A 6,699-nucleotide genomic window follows, 5' to 3' on the forward strand; every position below is an offset into this window, starting at 1 on the left:
TTGTAAGACGGAGACAACACATGCGGGTATCGCGTCCTCTTAAGAAAGATAACTACAATTAAAATTTCTTTTAATTTGCAAAATGTTACTTTTAGTCTTAATAAAGGTTTGTATTATTTCTAATAATAATAAAAAAATCTTATATTATTTGTATACTTAACCAAACAGCATGACCTACTGGCTACTATACCCACCTATGTAACAAATGTTTAGCTATCACTTACTAGTTTCTGTAACTTAAAGTCCGATGTAAATTCCGGATTATAGTAATAAACAGAAATGTGTTTAATCATGTACCTATAATATGTTTCTGTTATACATATTTAATCAACTTGGTACCTACTAATTAAAATTAAATTAACCAAACAATTGGCTGAAATGGAGCTCTAATATAGCCAATGGATGAAAAATGATTTATTATATTATATAATTTTAATAATAATTATTGACAATATACTTCGTGATAAAACTTGTTCGATATACTATGAGACATGAATGTATTGGCTATAAGATTAAATTACCGATGATAATTAATTTTATTTATTATGATAGTTATGCATAATATCTTAGATCACCCTTTTATCATTAATTTAACTTTCAAGTATATGTTTTACAAGCATAATGTTTTGACTTTTGATACACTGAATTCGACTGAAAATAATCAAAATATTCAATTTTATTTAAAATAAATTACAACAATATTGTGCAGCTATTAAGCTATAACGTAATTTTTTAAATCATAAAAAATGAAGCAGAAAAAAACATTATTGATTCTCATTTATTTTAATATTCAACACTAAATTATATTAATTATGTATTTATTTAAAATCATTTTTATTATTCTGTTATAGCAACAATGACATTGTGAATAGTGAATTGTAATGCAAGTTCAGGTGCAGTTAAGTTTGATATTAACTATTAAGTTATATTTTTAAATATAAACACATCCAATCATTGTAAATAATTAAAAGAAACGTTCGTTGTATTTTAAATTGTAAACACACCCCACACGAGTGATTAGCGAATATCAATACAGCTCGAGAGTTGAGAATAATAATTTGCATTAATCTCTATTCCAAAACACCCCGGGTAGGATATATACCTATATAATATAATACATACACTAAAACAAGTAATTCTCAATAACATTACTGAGTTCATTAAATCCATTTTTTTTCAACTTGCATATTAAATATTTAATTTCCTTACATGCTTACGCATACGTAATTAAAGAGTATTAATCTCTACATAGTAGAAAAATAAACGGTGAGGGATTCGACCTTTGTCCATTAATTAAATATTCGTATCCATACGACGTGCCGGGGAAAACGAATACGAAATATATTTGAGATTTCCCTAAATCTAGATTAAAATATTAACTGCAAATTTTATAAAACATCCTTTTAATTTTTGAACAGTTCTCGTTGTCACATTGCATATATTACATTGTAATCCCTTGTACGCCAAAGGCATACATTAATGGGATTACCGATATTCCTGTATGGCAAACATATTCTTTAATACCAATTTGAACGTCACTTTTAATAATAATTATTACAATTTTGTAATAGCATCCTCCATTAATACGTATGCTATTTTAGATTCCTGGTAGAAATAATGAAGCTATACCTATATATATATATATATATAAGTATTGGTGTTTTAATGATGTTTTTTTCCTCCGAACGAAATTCGTTTCGCTGTTCACAGGTTAACCGCTATAACAACATGTACCTCCCCGCCATAGCACGCCGCGGCGCCGCGCCATTAAAATTATTAAAAAAAAATTAAAAGGGTTCTAGCTCAAGACCAGAATCATAATTCTAAATTATCGAGTTTTTAATATTCCGTTGTGCATTTTATATAATTAAGAAAATCCTCACCATAGCGGCCACATGGAATAATACTCTATACTAAAATCGTGTTTATGTGTAATTGATAATATACATTTTAAAAAATCTTCCATGTAAGTAAACTTTTTAATTTTTATGGTCCGATTGGTTCGTATAAAAACCCAATAGCCAACACCCTTAATAAACACTTTATATAATCTGTGCTCCTTGGTATCGCCTAAATAATGATCAAAAAAGGTGCAGTGAACTGTTGATAAACTGATAAAAAGTGCTTTGAGAAATTCTTATTGTTTCAATCGATGAAAGGTATAAATACCTATCAAAAGTTTTCATGAAAATAATTGAGTGTGTAAAAAATATCGATTTGCTTGGTAAAATAAAATTACAACTGCAGACATGTCGAAATCTTTTACTTTTACAATACCTACATTTTGTGAATTGGTTATAATTTTTTATTATATAAAAATTATAAAATCATATACCATGCATCCACACATTATATTTATTGAATGATTAGTTAATCGATTTCACTGTGTTGTTGAGTGTTATAATCTATTTATATGTCAAAACTCAAAACAGCCATTACTTATTTCTACTACCTATGTTTAAGTTAGTAGTTGTGTACCAATAGGCATAATAATATATAGCTCTCTAGTTATTCCTACAAAAATAAAAGTCAACAATACAAATATATACTGTCTATTATTTTAAATGTTGATTCTATTAATTATAAATAAATTGTAAATTGTAATATATATTATTCTAGAATTTAAATCCTTAATGCAGACTTATTTTATAAAATAAAATTACGTGTTGCTCTGAAATTAATGGCGTAGTAAAGTTTAGTTGTTAATTTATTTCATTTTAATCGTAAATTCCAGAAAACTAATCATTAATTAACTTGAGTCAAATTTAATATTTATTTAATTTGTTTATCCTTATTTTTTTTAAACAAAAATGTTAGTATTTTATTGAAGCCAATACTAAGAATAGTGTATATAGGCCATAGGACCTATAAAGTTGATGAAGTTATATCAAGTGTAAAACTTTAAAAGATTATAATTGTCTTTGTTGAAATATTAGAGTAATTTAAAATTTAAATGACTTTTTATAAAGTATTAATAATATGAATATAGCTACTCTTATAAAATTGTTACTTAATATACAGGGTGATTCAGCAGGAATGCACACTTACACTTTTTTATTTAATAACGCATTTATTCAAATTTTTATTTTTTTTAAATATTGTACAGTTAGACGATATTTTTCAAATATTTATATTTTTTATACCAATAAGCAATGTCCTGCTGCGACAGTACAAACATGATGATCACCTTTTTTACTTTAAATTATTAAGTAGATTATTTTTTTTGAAAATGTTAATGTATATAAATAAAAATTCGAACAAAAAGTTAATGCATTATTAAACTTAATTTACTAAGGATAAGAGAGTTCATAATAATAAGCTTAAATATATAAAGGCTACGATGATTTGAAAATTATAGTAAATAATAATATTTTAGCATTTTATATAGGCATAGTTTGTAAAAATGTTCTGACAAAATATTACTTATATTTATATATATATAATTATATTGAATTTAAATTTAATAATATAATTTAAATAGGTAGGTAGGTAGGTACATACAATTTAATAACGTATTACTTAGAAACTATTCGTTTGGATTTTGAATTTTAATACATTAAAAAAAAAAAAAACATTAATTTTATTAACCATTTGGTAATTACAAAGGGGGATTCTTATATATAAAAACATGTTTGTACCATTGCAGGAAATTCTATAAAATGGTATAAAATCTCTAAGCATATGCAAAATATGGTCTTTAATTACGGGTAATAAAAAAATTCCAAAAATCAGAATTTAAATAACTGCATCAGTAAAAACAAGATGGGCGAGCATGCTTGGGGAGTCACACCGTAGATTATATATTGAAATAAAATATAAGATTATTTATTCAATTCATTTTTTTTTTTAAAAAAAACTAAAATATTAAAAATGTAAAAGATTATACAAATATCAATATTAAATTAATACATACCTATCACTTATATCACTATTGTGTATCATTTAAAATGTACTGTATGAATTCGGAATTGTGAAAAATGATTTAAAAGAAAGATTAATATTAAATGCATTCTTTTAGCAAAAGGTGAACCAGGGTAAAGCGGATAGCTGGGCAAAGTGAATAATGTTAATAACTTTTTGAATATTGGTGATTAAATAATAATAAGCATATAAGTTGGCATCAGTGTGTATCGTATTGCTGGGATGATAATTTAATATCATTCACTAGTTTACATTCACCATAAAAGATGGTATTTTGAATACAATGACATATTGACATGTATAGCAACATTTATAATACACATTAAGAAAAATGTAGGCATTGAGGTATAAATTATGATAAAAACAAAATGGTAGTTAAAATCGTGGTCCATTTTATATTATTATATATTATTATTATTATCTCTTCTTATAATTGCTAAATTGCTTCGTATACATTTTAAAATATATTAATGAAAATGTATTTAAGTAATTAAAAAAATTAATTCACTTGACATTGTAGTTTTATTGTATATATTATTAAAGTTAATTTAGGATTAGCAGAAATCCTGTTAGAAGTTCGTTTTTGTCTGTTTTCATAAATGTCACTTGCCAATGTAAGATTCCGCTATTCTATTATATGAACATTCATTGTAGTATTCAACGTAGGCAATAATGAAACCAACTTCAAAGAATAAGACATAGATTTAGATTTAATAATGTTAGAGTACTAAGAGGATGCTATTCATTGTTTTTTTTTGTTTCTCCTTCTAGCCAGTGAAAAAATAACGGTCTGCAAGTCCAAAACAAGGGATTTAAATCTGTATTATTCAATATTCGACTTGTCGAAATAGTTTATATGAGTCGTTAAGCTTTTATGAAATATTGATTTGTTAATATCATGAAAAATGAGTTAATTAAATAATTCAATTGGTGATGATATCTAATTCAAATCGAACAATATTTAATAAACCATCGTATTATCTACAATTGTATTTTATTTTTAAAATTTAGCTTTAAACCTAATCTTATGAAAAAAGTAATTTTAAATGCAAAAAAATAAAACTCGATTACCTATGTAGAAATAATAATAAATCCATCTGTTAAACCATGTAGACAATGTATTCACCTTTTTGAATTTAATTTTGAGTTGATTTACAAATACATATATATGTATGTTTATTACAATACGAGTATATGTGTACGCTTTATATATTATGTATTTTCGAAAATTCTGAATGATACCATTAGATTTTCTTATATTTCTCTCCATTCATGTATATTAAATATGCTAATGCCTTATCTCATGATTATTTTCACTTATTACACTCAACAGTGAGAATTGTAAAAAAATCTCGTGTAAAATAGAAAGATGGGTACTTCCTAGTTCCTACCTATTATCTAAAAAAGTAGACATATTTAAAAAAATGATTACTGTAGCGCCTATAGTGCTTACCATTTTTGATTGAAGCCTGCAATATACTCTAGTCCAGAGGGCAGAAGTCCTCGACCTTTTTCAATAGTGATTGCTATACGCACTTAAAATTTCAAGTTTCTAAAGTGATCGACCACAATTTGTTTTTAAAAATATTTAACAGTGTATTTTTTGTGAAGATCAATATAATCATACACATGCCTATAATATTATATACTTGCATTTAGATATATTATAATATTATTATGAATAATTATAGGCTATAGAAATCAAGTTATGTATAATTGATAAGAGGCAATTGAAAAATATCGCTGAAACATTGCAGTACGATTATAAGGCACAACGCGGCGGACCACCACATAAAAATTTCCCGTTGATTCAATAACTTTCATAAAACGATTTTTTTTCTTTTGGTTATAGGTCTAACCATCCGGATTGTAACGCAATAGACCGATGACGGTAGATATGATGTGAAAACATTTTATTGGGATCGACCTTTAATCGTTAAACAAATCTACTGGTCGGGACTCGGGGATCCTATAGAATTCATATGTAATATGAAACTACTATAAATGTTATACTGTCTATAAATGTTTTGGTTTTGCGGAGCGTGATTTTTCTGCGTTACGTGCGTGTGCGAGTGTGACAAAGGTATTTATTATTGTGTGACGTACACTCGTCCGCAGACAATATAAATATTGATTCTTTGTAAAAAAAAAAACAAATGTCTCATTGTGGTTTAGCACTTTCTGTCAATTTATAATGATGGAAAAACAATTATTCTATATTAGAGTCAATTCGGCGCAATAATATTGATATTGTACAGTACGACGACGGTGAATTGTTTAGGTATAATAATACACGGATTTGATTTTGCTTTAATCGATATACTTTTGAACGTTAAAAAATTTGGTAATGTTAGACCACAGTGTTTGGCTATAAAAATATGAACATAACATCCTTCTATATTATATAGTATCATATTGTTACAATCAATTAATTGTCAATTCAATGAAACGATTAGAAAAATTTTTTTTTTACAAATTATTCATTATCATTTTGTATTTTGTATTCGACGTAAGTACTAAGTATACCAATACCGTGTACCAATATAAGTGCCTATTATTAAAGCACTGGTTAAAATGTTTGATTTAATTTTAATATTATTTTATAGGTAGGTACTTTGAATGGCTCAAAAAATAATGTTTTATATATTATATTACAAGTTATTTCAGTGTGTTTTCAATATTTCAGTGTTAAATATTTTTTTTACTAACGTGTTCTAAGTGTTCCAAAATCCAGTCAGATATTAAACTTGAAAATTGTTCATTTGAAATAATTCATAA

General features: G+C 25.8%; 1 protein-coding gene across 1 annotated transcript in view; it reads right to left on the reverse strand.

Annotated features, from left to right (window-relative positions):
- Nucleotides 1-6,699, reverse strand: part of LOC100571992 (allatostatin C) — a 21,020-nt gene that overhangs the window by 6,036 nt on the left and 8,285 nt on the right. The window lies entirely within an intron of this gene.

Source organism: Acyrthosiphon pisum, chromosome A2 (assembly GCF_005508785.2).
Source record: "Acyrthosiphon pisum isolate AL4f chromosome A2, pea_aphid_22Mar2018_4r6ur, whole genome shotgun sequence".
In the NCBI taxonomy this organism is placed as follows: domain Eukaryota; kingdom Metazoa; phylum Arthropoda; class Insecta; order Hemiptera; family Aphididae; genus Acyrthosiphon; species Acyrthosiphon pisum.